The 17,804-nt window shown below is 34.3% G+C and overlaps 1 pseudogene; it reads left to right on the top strand.

Annotated features, from left to right (window-relative positions):
• Positions 1-15,295, top strand: part of LOC109101485 — a 42,548-nt pseudogene extending 27,253 nt beyond the window's left edge.
• The last annotated feature ends 2,509 nt before the right edge of the window (positions 15,296-17,804 follow it).

The raw sequence follows: 17,804 nt of genomic DNA, 5'->3' as shown, positions 1-17,804 counted from the left end.
CATTATATAGACAAAAACGAATAAAAATGACAAAAACACAACAAAATTGATAAACATTTACATTTAAATAAAAAAAAAAAACTAATTCAAATTATTAATTAAAACCTCTAATAGTATGCTCAATTGCTTAATTTTATGCTCAAATAACACTGTTATACTAAGAGTTACGGTTTTAGAACAAACCCTAAGTAGGATGTTTGAAGAATATTACAGTGCTCCCAGAGTCACCCAGACACCCGTCAAGTGATTTTACTTAGAAACTTCTTTCTGTTGAACAGCAAACACCTCTCTCTTCCTCTCCCTCTACTCTTCTTCTTGTAGTGTCATGTTCTACAAACCAGCGCATCGGAGCAGTCCTGGCAGAGGTGGTTATACTGTATCAATGTGATATTTATCACCTCAGATAAAGAAGAAATTAGTGTGAGAATGAGGTCGTACATCACTGCAAGGTTAGATTAGGTGTCAAAGGAAAAATCAATGACGAGACCATGTTTGCCTTCCTCAGAAGCAGCAGAAAGTGGCGAAAGGCAAAGTCGCCTCGGGTCGACAACGCCACCGTGACACTTTGCCTCAAGTCCCTGTTTGGTAGCACTAGGAAGACACACAACAGACAGTATTGATTCAAAACACTTTATGTACATTTTTGGTATTTTTTTAATATCTGTTTCCATGTAAGAATAATCCAAAATTTCATTCCACCTCGCCTAGCTTGTGTACAGATCTTTCCCTCAGTCTTTAGTGCAGCTGTGACCCTGTCTGTCAGCCCTACTTGTGTGCGTCGGTGAAAGGGAACGGAACAGATGGGAATTCGATTGAAGAGACGAGATGCTCCTAATTACCTAATGAGGAAAGGGATCAGCTTGATTTGTCACTTTAGAACTCTTGTTAGGTTAAGTGGAAGGAATCGACTAAGAAGCCATCGTGGCTCAATCTATCCTGATCTTTTGATTTTATTGTCTAAAATACTGGAAATCAGAGGTGAGGTCTAGGAAAAAGACACATTGTCTGAGATCTGCAGTATGTTAGAAACCCTGAGACTTCTATAATTGGACAACCATATTTTGTTTAGTCATTGCTTCATTATTTAATTTAATTTAATTTAATTTAATTTAATTTAATTTAATTTAATTTAATTTAATTTAATTTAATTTAATTTAATTTAATTTAGTTTAGTTTTGTTTTGTTTTGTTTTGTTTATTTTCTTTTGATCTAATCCCTGTACTGTATGCTTTTTTCCCTCTTTCTCCTTGAAACATACAGAAGAAGGAGAAATGTTGACAAATCTTTGCACAATGCATTTTTTAAATACAAGAACAGTTTATCTTGGCCACTTCTATCATCAAAAAATGTCACAAAGCACTTGTATTTAAGTCTGAACTATATGAAAGCTTACATAACTTCTAAAGTAATATCTTGAATATTTTATTTTTTTCATTTTTTAAAATCTCTCCTCCAAAACTCATCTATATTCATATTCTGATGAAAAAATGGATTCTTATTTATTTAGAAGTTCATTAGTTACTTTTTCATTTTTTATAATTTATATTTATATTTACATTTTTATTCATTGTTAATTAATGAATTTATTTATTTATTCAATTGTTCCTTAATTCAATCATTCAAATTCTAAAATCTCATAAAAATCATATTCCAATACAAAAATGGTTTCAGAAGATTCAGAATTTGAAGTCTTATAGACTACATTTTTGTAACTTTTAAAGCTGTATGAAGTTTCTCCAGTTCTTTAAAAAATACAGCATATTGATTTGGAGCCAAATTCTATTAAACTTATTTTTAGTAAGAATTCCAGTCAAAATGAGACTAAGTTCATGAATGGTGCAACACAGACAGTTACCTGTGGCTGTTACCCTTCGCATTCACATAAAATATAAATTATGCTAACAAACCATCCCTCGACATTCTGCTCTGAGTTTTAATGCAGCTTTTAATTAGCAGTCTTTTAATTAGCAGTCCTACCTACAGTAGATGCACAACGAACATGAAGGTCCAATATGTGACCCTGGACCACAAAACCAGTCTTAAGTGTCAATTTTTCGAAATTGAAATTTATACATCAGCTAAAAGCTGAATAAATAACATTCCATTGATGTTCGTTTTAGTTAGGATCTGACAATATTTGGCTGAGATACAACTATTTGAAAATCTGGAATCTGAGGGTGCAAAAAAAATTAAGTTTTGATATATTTATGATAGGAAATTTACAAAATATTTTCATGGAACATGATCTTTACTTAATATCCTAATGATTTTTGGCAAAAAAGCAAAATCGAAAATTTTGACCCATACAATCATTTTTTGACAATTGCAACAAATATACCCCAGCGAATCAAGACTGTGGTCCAGGGTCACATATGTTAATCCAGGCATCCTGTATGTCCTGAATGTGTGCTGTAACTGTAAGTACACTCTGGGAGGAGAGTTTTCAGCTTCTGTCACTATGAAGAAGTGTATGTCCATGTAATCTGTGCTTTGAGGTGTGTGTCGTTACATATGGAGGCCGATCTCAGCATGTGCGCTGTGTTTTCCTCATCTGTTCTGCCGTATATTGACCATGTTGCACATTATAAATCAAAGGCAGCGAGGTTCTCCTGCAAGTGGCTAATGAAAGCTCATTTTTAACATTACTAAATGGTCCTGACAAAAAGTCTAATGAGGAAATCAATAATTCAGTGATTGTTGTCCTGCTTATACTAATAGATCTAGGTTGTTGGGGCTGGGATCCAGCCAAGAGGGGGCCATTTTTTATTGCGCAGTTTCTGCACATCAGCGTGTTTTAAGAGGTTTTTCCCCAGCCACGGACCCCTGATTGATAATCTGTTGTGGATTTGCGACTTATGCCAGAATTTTGGTCTGATTCAAGTTGTGGGCATTTAAGAAGTGATGCTGCCATTAATATAAATGTAACCCATTCTGTGTGAAATTAGGTGAAAAATACCTGTCACCTCCCTTTTAATTACAGAGGCACAGATTGATGTTAGAAAGATAATGCTTTAAAACAGCTTTTATGCACTTATCTTTTTCTTCTTTTACAATATTGCTGTGCTAGCAAATGCTTGCCCCCCCAAACTACCATGCTAACAAATGCCATGGCTCTCTGCATGCTTGCCAGTCTAGTCCTTTAACACAAAATGAAAATTTGCAGAAAATGTTTTCACCCTCAAGCCATTCAGATGAGTTTCTTCATTGGTACAGATTTTAAGAAATTTAACATTACATCACTTGCTCACCAGTGGAGCCTCTGCAGTGAATGGGTGCCGTCAGAATGAGAGTCCAAACAGCTGATAAAAACATAACAATAATAATAATAATAATCCACAAGTAATCCACTTGAATCCATTCCATCAATCAATGTCTTGTAAAGCGAAAAGCTGCAGGTCTGTAATAAACAGATCCATAATTAAAGGGATACTCCACCCCAAAATGAAAATTTTGTCATTAATCACTTAATCCCAAGCTCCGTTCATTTTCGGAACACAGTTTAAGATATTTTGGATGAAAACCGGGAGGCCTGTGACTGTCCCATAGACTGCCAAGTAAATAACACTGTCAAGGTCCATAAAAGGTATGAAAATCGTCGACTTTCATACCATTTATGGACCTTGACACTGTTATTTACTTGGCAGTCTATGGGACAGTCACAGGCCTACCATTTTACATCCAAAATATCTTAAATTGTGCTCTGAAGATGAACAGAGCTTTTACAGGTTTGGAACGACATGGGGGTAAGTGATTAATGACAAAATTTTCATTTTGGGGTGGAATATCTCTTTAAGGTGTTTTAACTTTAAACCCTAGTTTATTGTATTAATATAGGTTTTTAATTTTTAATAGTATCTAATCTATTGAAAAAGTCCTTCCCCTGTTGTCCTCTCACATTAAAATCCATTGACATATTTGTTTAGAACTGTTTTGGACTGTTTTTGCTTAGAAACAGAGCTTGATCTGTGCATATTTCTCTCTGGACTTAGACAAGACTTTTTCATTGGAGAAAGCAACATTATGGGTAGAGAACTCATATTTTAGCCGGAATCAATTTGAAGTTTTTGATTTGAAGTTAAAAATGCCTTAATGATGGTTTTGTTTCATGTAACAGCAGCTTTTTTTTTTGTGGATTATTGTGATGTTTTGATCAGCTCTTTGAACTCTTGTTCTGACAGCACCCATTCACTGCAGAGAATCCATTGGTGAGCAAGTGATGTAATGCTGAATTTCTCCAAATCTGTTCTGATGTAGAAAATACACATCTACATATTGGATGGCCTGAGGGCTATGCAGTTTCAGCTAATTTAAATTTTTGTCTGAGCTATATCTATTTTATTGTTTTCATGCCAGTTACTGCCACATCATTTATCTCCTTTATTTTACTTTAACCAGATCCCATTCTTCTGCTTCGGATTGTGTAATTCTGTAAATCTCTAAATCCTCTGTGTTTGGTCCCTGCTGTAGAAGGTTCAGGTGTGTGTCTGCTGGTAATGAAAACAGATGGTGGTTTGTTCTGGTGAGGTCACTGATCATGATCCTGATCCCAGAGAGACTTTGTGTGGGGTGGGGGACAGGGGTCCGGCTCCACAGCCCACTCATAATTGAAGGGGCAGTTAGATTACCCTCTCTGAACCCTAGCTTGGCTCTGTGATGGTAGGGGTTTGCGCCATGTGCTTCAGTTTTTGAGTCATCCTGGATATTGATCCTTTTCATGCCATAGATGAGGACCAGACAGTCATTGTTGGTTACTTTAGGTTATGCATTACTCTAAAGCCTTTATTTTGAGTCTTACAGTTACCAGCACAGATGCACTAATATTACAATTCTGAACATTATTTTTAATATTTCAAAATGAACATGTACTGGATTGAAGCAACTTTGGTTCGGTTATCCATACATCACTTTATTATAGTATCAAATATGATGCATCAGGCTTTCAAGGAACATTTATTCGTTCATCTCTTAATCATCATTGTTATGCATTGCATTATACTATGTTTGCCCCCATTATAAAAACTGGAGCTTTGATTATAAAATTAAGCATTTAGTTAAATACAATCTTTCCAAGACGTATTGTTGAGAATTATAGAGTGATGGCAACTGATATTTATATACATCTTATGTAGGTAGTCTGTTATACTGTCATAAAGATCTCATTGATTTACATTCGAAGCTATCAGAATTTGGCCATTTAAATATCAGCATATGAATCATAATATATGTATATATATATATATTATATATATATATATATATATATATATATATATATATATATATATATATATATCTATATATATACACACATATAAAAAGCATGCGCTTGACTGATTACCATTATGGTATCCATATATTCTGCATTACTAGTTACCTGCTCAGATATTTAACCACCATACCTCACCATGTTCTTTATGATTGAATAACATGTAAATAATACTTTTTACATAAAAAATAAACTGACTCAACTTCTTGGTTTCAGGATGAAGAATAAGCTTTGGTACTTCGAGATGGAACCTCAGAGACCTTCTCGGCAACTTGCAAGAAGTTGCATGATTATCTTGAGGTGGAGGTAATGAGAATAAGTGAGAAACCACATGCCTTATCACCTTTCTAACACTTAAACACTCCCTGCTGAACCACTGGAAAGAACTGTAGTGTATTGTTTAAATACAAAAAAATTACATTTTGCCAAAATGTCTTTCAAGATTTTGTTGTATTCACACAAATTATTGATCAATTCAGGTTAAGTGAAGGACCACTTAACAAAAAGCAAATTATTTTTAATATGTTAGTGCTAATGCAACAGTGATAGATTATTCTTTATTGATTGACTGATTAATTAATTTATTCATTCTCTTGTATAATTGTAATTTAATATACATTTATGAGGTGTTTCACGCACTGTTTACGCTCTTGCAAATCTTTCCCATGTTATTATAGTGTGATGGTGTCACCCTGAACCTCAGCAGCATCTCATTGGAGGCCATCCTGAATATTCCCAGCATGCATGGCGGTTCCAACCTATGGGGAGAGAGCAAGAAACAGAGGGGTATCCATCGAACAGGGAAGAAGTTTTTGGAAAAGAAGACCCCAATTATTGACCCAAAACAACTTGTTTTTGCTGTCCAAGGTATACAAACACATATTCTTTACATATCAAAAATAGTTTGATAGATTTATTATTTGTTTTAATATTTTCTTTCTTTTTTTACATTTTATTTATTTTTTATTTTGTAAATTTTAAAAAAAAAAAAATTTAAATGTTATATATATGTTTTATTTATTATTTACTGGGGGTCTAGTCAAAATTATTTTCTTTGGTAATCAACATTATGCGGTAAATGCTGTCAACAGAGCTTAACTTATACTTGTATTGAACTTGGAACATTTCTTCAAGGGTCACCTTAACGTTACTGGTTTGCAAAGTCCTTGTCTTCATACCTGATTAATCAAAGGCAACTTCAGAAGAACTTTTCTTTCATGATGAATATTTCACCAGTGACACACTGAATCATGGCGAGTGGCTTTTGTTTGGGTTGAAGGGATGCAGTTTTAATGTCAGTGTTTGGGATTGTCAGTGGCTCTGTAATGGCTTGAGCTAGCGTTGGTGGACAATCCTGTCTAGTCAAAGCAGACTCAACTGTACCATGGTAAAACAGGCTGATTGGGGTTTCAATAACTTTCTAAAGCAGCAGGCTTACTGTCACATGCGTCTGCTGCTGCCACTAGCTGTGCTCAAGGATACTGAAATTACCATCATGCAAATTCCTGTTTTCCATAACACAAAATGTACACAATTTTCAAGCAAGTTGTGCATCTTTGGTTCTTTGTAGTCTAAGACTTAGATGGTACGCCCATGAACTGCCCTGTAAGCAGCCATTTGGTCTAGAGTTTGTTATGATTGTGATGGATCCTAATAAAAATGCATCTTAATGCAAGAAATAAGAGCAAACACTGCACATGTTAATACAACGGAGGTACCAAATGCATAAACCCTTACACGTAATTCCCTTCCAAATGACATTAACCCCAATCCTGTCAAAGTGCAAAAAACAGTAAAGATTTGTTGTTGAGATAAACACTTAGATCTTCCCTCCACGGAGGATCATCAAGGCAGAACACCGTTCACTAATCTAGAAATGTGTACGCCGGTTGTCACCACATTGGGGAAAATCCATGTATCGTGCTGCTTTGAGAGCATTGATTGTAGTTTTGAAGAATCTCTTTGGGCCGTTATCATGGGACCATTTGGGATCACAAAGAGCAGAATGAAGGGTGAAACGTCAGAGCCTGTTCGAGTCTTGCAATCACAGAATTTGAGGTTCCCTGATGAGAAATCACCCATTTGAAAGAGATCCCCAGTTAGACTTTCTTGTTTACGAAGGTTAAAGAGTTTACTTTCCTGGCCCAGCTGCTTTTTCCCAGTCAATATGGGTGAAAATGAATTATAACCTCTCATATAAGTATACGTACTCATGTTTTGTACAGTACATCAATATAAATTAACACGCCATAACTCCATAGTATCTCATTCATTAAACTCTTTAATCTGTCCACCTCAGTTAAACCCCAAGTACCAATCCATTATCTTAGGTGTCGTTAGAATGAGACGGTCTTTTCGGTTCATCCAGCCCCTTGCACTCTTTAATTTCAGTCAATACGAGTCAGCTGCTGATAAATGCACCCATTTGTATCATGCATGTTTGCACTAATATCCTGCTGCTGCATCTCTGCTGTTTTTCTCAGTTGGGCTAAAGCAGAAATGGAGCGCTTGGTGAATAAAATCGGCTTCCGAAAAAGACAGCAAAAGGACAAAACCCTTTACCCTCCATTCTATTCCATTTACCCTGGAAAAAAAGATTAATTGATTGGCGCGAAGGCGACTGCAAGCCCAGGTTTGGATGAGAGAAGGCACTTAGCCTTAGTTTTGAAAGCCTTCGTAGATACAGCTTCATCTGAAGGAGCTCTGAAGGTGAGAGGCCTGTGCTTGTCAGATTAGTCGAGGGAGCATTGGCTGGATGGTAAACAGGGAGTGCATTAGCTCCCGAGGCCTGGCTCTCAGATGGGGTAGAGTCTGACCTTTCGGGAGCAGTTGAGTGGCCCCGCTGGTGACGCTAGGAGACAGGCCTCCTCAGGTGGAAGGGAATGGAGGCAGGCTGAATTATTCAACATGGATGTGGGCTGCACTGGGCCTACTGATGTCCCCTGACACACTGTGCAAAATCCCCCCAACCCCCCTCCCGTGCACCTCAGCCCTCCCTGCGCCTGTCACTCCATGTGCGTCATGAGCAACACAGGCTGTTCAGTCACACAGAAAAAAAAACAGGTGACAAGAAAACACCATTATAGAGTGCATACAGCTTTTGTATGTGTGTGCAAAAGAAAGAGAGGTTTGTGTTCAAAAGTGAAGGTGATTTTAAAATATTTTTTTCTTATCCCAGCTTTATATGCAGTGTCTTTTAGAAATGGATGTGGAGGTTGAAATTGTAAGTGCTTTCAAAAAATTCTGTTTGTTTAAGCAGTGGACATCAACCAGTGGTGTCAGCTTGGGGAGGGGCTATTTGTTTTAAACCCGTTTGATTGGAGTCTTCATGAAAACCTGTTTGAAAACAGTCATTATTTCTGAAATACTGTTTTGTGATTCTAGTGGTGCGGAATCACACACTTTATTTTTTATTTTTTGTATATTTTTAGAACCAAGGGGTTAAGGTTTGGCCAGTTAACCCCTGCTGGTAGATCTTTATGTGGACAAAAGGATCTTTCTTCAATGGCAGCCATTCAAAAAGCCATGTAAATGTATTTTTATTAATATTATTTTAATTAAAAATAAGTTTACATTTATTTGAATGTGTATTTTTTTATAATTACATTTTATTTAAATGTTGCAATTTTTTAATAATTTAATACAAAAATCTATTATTTAATTTAATTTGACTGAAATTGTACTCATTATTTTTGTTTTTATTAGAATATAATTAGAGCCAAATTTTTTGTTGGCTAGTAGGTGTTTCACCAGCTGTGTGTCTAAATTTGCACTTTGCAATGGATAAAAATATGTTATATATAGTATGAATCTTAGTAGTATGAACGAAATTCAGATGTACTACATCTGCCATGTTGTAACTGTCACGTGAACTACCAGCGTCAGTTGTGTCGCTTCACTGCCATTCAGAAAACCTCTCACTTGGCCTCATGGGATAGTAAAGTGTCCATCAAATATGTACTTAAGAATCTCAGAAGATGTATTAGGTCATCTGAGAACTTTTTGCCTAGTGTTATGGCATACTGTTTTTCGCATTTATACTGTAGAAGTATTCGATTTTGGAGGCAACACAACTCTGGAGCAGCATTGACCAACCAGACATTAATTGAAATGAATGGGAACACAAAACCTTGGTGTTGTGGTGTTGATGTAACTTCTCCTCATTCGTGTTTAGACAATCTATTAAATACCCATTTGAAAAAGAGAGAGAGAAAACAGCTTCCATCCAGAGCATGTGAAGCTGTAGGTAGAGAGTGTTCTCTGCTCCCTCAGGTGTTTAGAAATCCCCTCAGCCTCTCTCTGATGCTGTCCATCGCTGATGATAGACCTCTGTGTGAGTTCTCAGCCTCACCAGTCATGCAAGCCTGACTCAGAGCAGAGCCACAGTGGTCAAAGGACTGTGTACACAAATACACTCACAGACAAACACACACACTTACACACACACACTCAACACACTCACACTTTTTCGAATCCCAGCAAGGCCTCGTTCACAGCCTGTCTCCTTGACAACACAGGGTTGGTACAACAATCCAAGAATTTGTGTTACCCTGTTAACTGCAGTTGCCAGACAACTGTAACTAACAACTGTGTTTAGCTTTTACATTTTTAAGGAATATACAGTGTTCCTGCATTAGCCTTAGGTACCCATAGAATGGCATTTTGCACACAAATGATATGTAACTTCAATATGTGAATGAACTTGTAGTATAACACATTATTTTGATAAAACAAATACTTCTGTTCCTGGCTTCTGATTGGTCAGTAGTGTTTGAGCCATTCTAAAAGACATTTTAATATGACTTGAAACACCTGTTATCACCCAATTTAAAGAATGTAAGATACAGAATAAATGCAAGAATAAATGCAAGGAATATAACATAATAAAATATTAAAATGTATGTAGGATATAAAAGAATAGAATTCTAATATAAACTACAGATAACAGATAATAAAACTAAGGAAACAGAACATAATAAATGTAAGGAATGGAGTTAAATTAGATAGAAAATATGTAGGCTAAAGAACAGAATGGGAAAAAAATATAAGATAACAGCATACATGTATAATAAAATGGATGAGCTATAGAATTGGATGTAAAAATGATTAGATGTAAGAAACAGAATATGATAGAAAATATGTAAGCTAAAGAATGGAATAAATGTTAGGCAAAACAATAAATTTGAGGAACATAATAATATATAAAATATGTAAGCTACTGTATGGAATAGAATGGAATAAATGTACGATGTAGAATAGAGTAAACGTTAGAAGCACAATAAGATATAAAATATGAAAGCTATAGTATAGAATAGACTAATAAATGTAAGCTATAGAATAGAATAAATGTTAGAAATAGAATAAGATATGAAATGTGTAATCAATAGAATTGAATAAATGTGAGAAAGTAAGAAATAGATTTGATGTAAGAAATAGATTACGATATAAAATATGCAAGCTATAGAATAGAATGAAATAAATGTAAGATAGAATAGAACAAATGTTAGCAATAGATAATAGAATAGAATAAATGTTAGGAGTAGAATAAAACAAGGTATATCAAATTTGTTAGCTAGTTAATGTAATGAATAGAATAGAACAGAACAGAACAGAATAGGCGTAAGATACATGATACATGTGTACATTAAGCCATAGTGCTTATGTTAGTGGAGAGAGTTTGAATCTGGCTCGCAACATTTCTCATTCCATCTCACTAAGATTCCAAAAGTAGAAAAAAAGATGTAAAAAACCTAAAATGAAAAGAGAAATGGTTGCAGTGCAACAGACCTGACTAGACCTTGCGTTAGCGCTAGTCAGAGCTTTGCCAGCACTCACTTCTGTTTATTTGTGGTTTGACTGTTGCCTGTCTGTGGACTGAATGATACCGTGTCTGTTTGAGGAGGAGGAGAGGAAGACTCATAGGAGCTGTTACTGAACAGATGGTCCCAGCGCGACACTGGACCTCCGACCGAGGAAAAATCAATGCTCATAACTTCAAAACAAAAAAGAAATTAATAAATATGGAGGAACACAAGATTGCTTTGCATCAGTGTCGCATTCTAATTAATAGGTGTTTTGTTTGTGGGTTGTTGGTGTTCTTTTCTCCCCTCCTTTTCTCCAACGGTGACAATTTATGCTTTTTCAGAGCGGAAGGCAGACTGTGAAGATTCCAAATCAAGCTTGTCTGCTTTTTTTCTCTCCTTCTCACCCCCCATACCCCCCCCCCCACCCCAGTGGAACACACCTCCACTGTCTGCTCCTCATCTTCTCTTTTGGTCTTTCTCCTCATAATTTCCCCCCCTGATGTCCCCCACGGGTCAAGCTTGATGTTTGGCAGAAATGGATGGTTTAACAGGCTAAAACATTTTGACAGGGATATTGATAAGATTTGTGGCTCTTTGGTTTGTGTATTTCATGTACGTTAATGATAATGCTAAATAATTCACTTTATGTATTAGCACATGTCTTACATATGTTACATATTAAAAAAAAAAAAATTAATTTAGCAGGTGATTTTATCACAAAAATTACAAGCAATCGATCATATAGGACACAACATTTACTATAAAAATGTATTCTTTAAAGATTCAGTGTCTGGATCTAGAGAAACTGGCAGGTCATTGTAAGTTCAGAGACTTTATCCAGACTAGACATTTAATTTTTTATTTAATTTGACGTGAATGAAAATGTCTGTTAGCAACATAAGTTCCTAAGATGAAGCTTTACTCATGTGCAACTAGTCATTTTCAGTATTTGATGAATTTTAGATCAGGTTGACCTCATCAGTTCCCTATTTCTTTTCTGTCTGTCACAAGTTTTCTTTCTGTCTCTTAGACCCGTCTGATCAGCTGTTGGAGGTGGTGGGGCTGGAGGGGGCATTGGAAATGGGGCAGATCTACACGGGTCTGAAGAGCGCAGGCAGACGTCTGGCCCAGTGTTCCTCCATCATTATCAGGTTACTTTTCATTGTATTTACAAATCAACTCTTTCTTCCAGTGCCGTGTTCCTAATATACTGAATTTAGAAATGTTTACTCGTTCCAATGAAGTAGTAAATTTGGGGACTTATTACTATAGTAAAACACTTTATATTGTGCTTTACTCTTTCTAAAATGAGTTTCTAAAGCTGTATTTTGGTAGTTCTTTTATTTTTATGATTCTTGACTATATTAAAGTTGTAGTGTAGTAGTTTTTCAAAGTTTAGGGTTAGTACGTTTTTTTGTTTTAAAAATAAATACTTTTATTCAGCAAGGATGCATTAAATTAATTGAAAGTGACATTAAAGACATTTATAATTGAAAACACTGTCTTTTGAACTATCTATTCATAAATGGTTCTGAAAAAAAGTTTTCCACAAAAATATTAAGCATTACATCTGTTTTCAACATTGATAAAAATAAGAAATGTTTCTTGAGCAGCAAATCAGCATATTAGCATGATTTCTGAAGGAACATGTGACACTGAAGACTGGAGTAATGGCTGCTGAAATGGCTTTAGCTTTGCCATCGCAGGAATAAATTACATTTTAAAATATATTAAAATAGTAAACAATTGTTTTCAATTGTAATATTAGCTTACAATATTACTATTTTACTGTATTTTTGATCAAATAAATGCAGCCTTGGTAAGCATACGAGACCAACTCCAAACTTGGTAGTGTATTATTTTGAGGGACTATGTGGAATATTTATACAGTACTTTGACTACATCCAAAGTTCATTTGCCACATTTTAAGAATTTTTTAAATAGAGCAGAAAAACAATTATTTTTTAACCTAATATATATATGGTTGCATATATACTGTATATAAAGAAAAAATTTTGTTTAATAATAAAATATTTGTTTTACTTCATTTAACATATCTTCATGTTTCAGTATTATATAACTATGTTCCATTGACAGGACCAGTGTAAAGCCCTCCCTATGCAAATTGATGGTGAGCCATGGATGCAAAGCCCTTGCACTGTAAGTATGACTTGCACATTTACATTTTTTTTTTATTTACTTAAAAGTCCTTGATATTGCATGTGTTAATCATTTTAAAAGTCAAAATGTTTAAGAGTTTGACTTTTTCTTTAAGAGCCATTTTCTCACTTTTCATTTAATTCTAAACTGTCTTTAGTTGGTCAGCCTTAGATTCTCCTGATATCATGTGTAAAAACCACAGAAGCATTTTACAAGAAAGCTGAAAAATGCTCCTGCCCGAAACAACCACCTCATTTGCAAGACTCAAAGCTTTGTTTGCTTTTAATTAAAGTTTCTCTTCTCTGAAAGCATCTTTTCTAAAGTGCAGTGTTCATTTACATATACTTCATTTTGTCGATGCCTGAAATCCAAAAAGCATGACAACACAATTAATTGGAAGGAGCACTTGTACCTGTAGATTAAAACTCTAGTTAAAGGTAGAAACCAACAAAACGGTTATCGTAGCAGGTGATCTCCATGGCAACCTATGGCTTCGTTAAGGCTTAATTAGTGTCAGTAAACGTAAGGAATGCTTTTGAGGCACTACAGTCAATATTCAGGTGTTCCAGCTTATCCTCAGCAAAAGTGATTATGCTAATCCATTTTTAGGTGGTGCTGTATTGCATCTGTTTGCTTGTGATGGTTTATGTGTAAATCAGTTGCATTACATTATTTTTCATTATATATTCCTGGCAATCAGTGTGAAAATAATTGGAATACAGCCTAAAAAAAAAAAAAAAAAAAATGTACCAAATAATATCACTAAATACAGTATTTTTCAAAATTTAAATTTTAGGAAAATAATATTCTAAAATAATTTTCTTTTCTTTCATTCTTGTGTCTTTTTTTATTATTTTGTAGTGTATTATTTAGCAATAAAGATTAATTTTATTCCACAGAGAAACATCAAGTTTATTATTCATAAAAATAAGCTAAAATCCTCACCTTATGGCACCTAATTTTCTCTTCCAAATTGTTCCAGAGAGACACTAAAAAGGGCATGATTCCAATAAATTTGCATTATATATGAACACTCTCGATTTCACCCCATGTTAAAAATGTCATGTTGACTCTTCCTCTTAATTAAGCTTAAATGCTCCAAAGGTTTTCTTTTTGAGGTGTTCAGTACCATTTACCTTCTTATTGCCATTACTGTGTCTGAATACTTTCATGAACAAGACAAATGGGTGAATTCAAAGAGAAGAGCTTGATATTTACCATCACCTTTGATGTGGAATTATAATTGACCCACAAATAGGGAATTCAGCACCCAATTAATGTGACAGGTACATAGTTAATAAACAAGATTTTAATGACACTTACATTTCACATTCACTGGCTGTTTTTTAACATGTCTTGGAGAGACTCTTGAGCAAGTTATGTGCCTTTATTTGTGTATTATGCCAGTTCATTTCATATTTATCTGTCATATCTCTTCTCATCTGGTTGTCTTTATGAATGTATATCATACAACGTAAACATTTCACATCATATTCTGACAGATTACAATTGTTCATGAGAATCAGGCCCATATGCTGCTGGGTCCTCCTCAAAGCTCTGGCTTCTTCTCCTTCTTTCTTTCTGACCGCAGAGGGAGCAAAGACTGACAACCCACGACACCTGAGATCAACACTACACCTGCTGTAGAGTTCATGTGAATGATGAAAACCATATGAGACAACTCTAGATTTCAGTTGATCACTTCAGCCACCGGTTTACTGTCTCAGCTATTTGATTAAACTGCCATTATACAGTACAAGCCAAGTACAGGGAGGAAAAGGCCAATGTTGGTCCAGTTTTTTTGTTTACAAAATGTAAAAAGGTACAATTGTGAAAATACTGAAAATGGAATCATAGAGATTTAGGGATAATAGGCACTGCAGATACACTTCAAATCTGAAGAGGAGTTTGAGACTTATATGTGGATTCAGATGGACGCATGAAGCAGAACCATTTTATTTTGGGTATGTTATTTAGATTAAGTGCCAGCAGTTCTGGATTACTTGAGGTGAAAGGTGAAATAAGACATGGCCAAATAAAAAACCAAGTACTTTTAAACATAAAACGTGTAGTGTATTTGTCTAGTGGTACATGTTTACATGCTTTAGCATGCTGGGTTCAAATCCATAACTTTGTAAAACGTTGTATTATTATATTATATTATATTACATTACATTACATTGCATTGCATCTGAAACTTACAGCCAGTGTTTTTCTATGGAAAAAATTGGACTAACCAAATTTACATGTGAATGGGTGATTTCTTACAGTACTTTTCCTACAACAATTATGCAACTTAATTTGTTTAAATATATATATATATATATATATATATATATATATATATATATATATATATACTTGTTTTCAAAGTTGCATTTTAAAAATTCACTTGGCTCAAAAAATCTGGATGGATAAAATGATTTAACTGCTAAACGCAAAATGTGGTCAAGTCACTTGAAGAAGGATAAACTAACTGTGAAGAGAACCATTTCCAGAAGCATGAACATGTGGACACTCAATCTAAACTGAGAAAGCATAAATGGTGGTTTTAGGTAATTGTTTGACAATCCTCGTCCGGAGTCAGTAATCGATGCACAGTCAGTGTTTGGGCATTTTAATGTGAATGCCTGTCTGTGTTTTATTTTAAGACAAAACTGCTTGGTTTTTGACTAAGAATCAGATTGAAAGACTGCATTTTGTTGTATTTTGTCTTTAAAAGACTGGTTGTCATGGTCACAAGGAGCTTTGCTCATGAATATCCATGTGTTGTGATGCACTTCTGCCAGAGCTAAAGCAAATTTGCGACTGCACCATTCCTTTTCTTACGATAGCAGCATGCAGTGATGTGAGATACTATACACATCCTGATAACTGAACTCTTAAGTTTCTTGTTGGGCCTCGTTATGTTTTACTCACCCCATATAGCCTGCACTTCATAATAAGTGTTTTGTTCTGTGAACTGACAATGAACTTGCCTGATATATTTGCATGTTGGATCAAGATTATGACATATGAAATTTTAGCCATTAAAACGGATGTCACAATTCATAGACTGTTTATACCAAGGATCTTCACAGACCCTTTCAGTGGATAAAGAGATTTTTATATTGTATAAAAGTGAGTGCTGCATTTTAAGCCTGGCCTGTTAAAAATTATATTGAAGCCATATAATTATATTGAAGCCATTCAAATAATCATTATTAATGTGCAGCATCAAATACTTGTGCATTTTAATTATACTTAATTTTTTTTTTCACAGAATCATCTTGTATGAGATCTAACTGTTTAAGATCCCAGATTTATATTAGAGAAAAATCTAAAAATCTAACATTTACAAATTTTGACCAATTGGCTCTTTTATAAAAAATAAAAAATAAAAATAAAATATTAAACCAGTAAAAGCAACATTTTTACAAAAAGCATTTTATATAATACCAGATGTTGCCATGTTAATTTCTCTTTTCGTAACTCTAACAAACACACCTACTTTTACCTTTTGAACCTGTCAGCTTGCTGCAACCCTCACCTCTTGACCTGACAACAGATGGATCCCTGTGGTTGTAACCTTTTAATGTTAACCTGTCAAATGAACATTTATACCTGTCCTGCATTCTGTAAAGCACACAGAATTATACAGTGCATCAAGAATGACTTAAAATGTCAGTTTAGGTTTCCCATAATGGAAGTTCCTCTGTTTATATGCTGGTTTACCTGATCCTGCAAAAGTTACATGTTCGATGTTTCTTAATGACGTGAAACACTGGACCGACACTTTTAGCACGTTAAATATGGTTCATGTAAATGGATATAATGAACTTCATCTCAAAGGTCAGATAAGGTGTGAAAACACATCTATAACTATAGGTGTTATGAAGGGAAAGAAGATCCTCCTCACTTGACCCCTACAAACCCTACATAGTTAGCACAAATCACAACTTACAAGACTTAGACTTTAGATTCAAATAAATTAAAATACTAATCTAAGTGATCCTTTGTTGATCTTTTGTTGATCTTCTTTTTTTATCAAAAGAAACTAGGATCTTTATTGCTATTGTATATTTGTCTTTTCATTAAATTAAAATTGAAACAAGGTTATAGTATGGAACCTATATTAATCGGGAGTGGAAAAATGGAAATGGAAAAATCAGTTTACTTCATACAGAAAAAAAAAAAAAAAAAACTGTGAGATCATGTTGTTCTATGTTTTTTAGATTTTTAGTGGCTACAAAAAAGGTCTAGGAACTATTTTATAAATCATTTTATTAATTGCTAATTTCAGAAACCATTACAAAGAAACGAGAACACATTGAATTAAATGTGAATAGTATTTTGCAATAGTATTTTCTTGTAAACATTCTCCTGTGTTTTTATTTACTTATTTACTGATAATATAATGTATTATTATTATTTCAGTAATATTTTTTATTTAATTTAATTTATTTATTATTATTTCAATAATATTTTTTATTTTATTTGTAGGTTTTATTTTTTTAATTTTTGTTTTTTTTTTACAGTATGCTTAACTCATTGCTCATATATTTGGAATTAATTTATTCTGATTGGTCAAATAT

This window comes from Cyprinus carpio, chromosome A15 (genome assembly GCF_018340385.1).
Source record: "Cyprinus carpio isolate SPL01 chromosome A15, ASM1834038v1, whole genome shotgun sequence".
NCBI classification, from domain to species: domain Eukaryota; kingdom Metazoa; phylum Chordata; class Actinopteri; order Cypriniformes; family Cyprinidae; genus Cyprinus; species Cyprinus carpio.
Note: the sequence above shows the minus strand (reverse complement) of the source record. Positions and strands in the feature narration are given on the sequence as shown.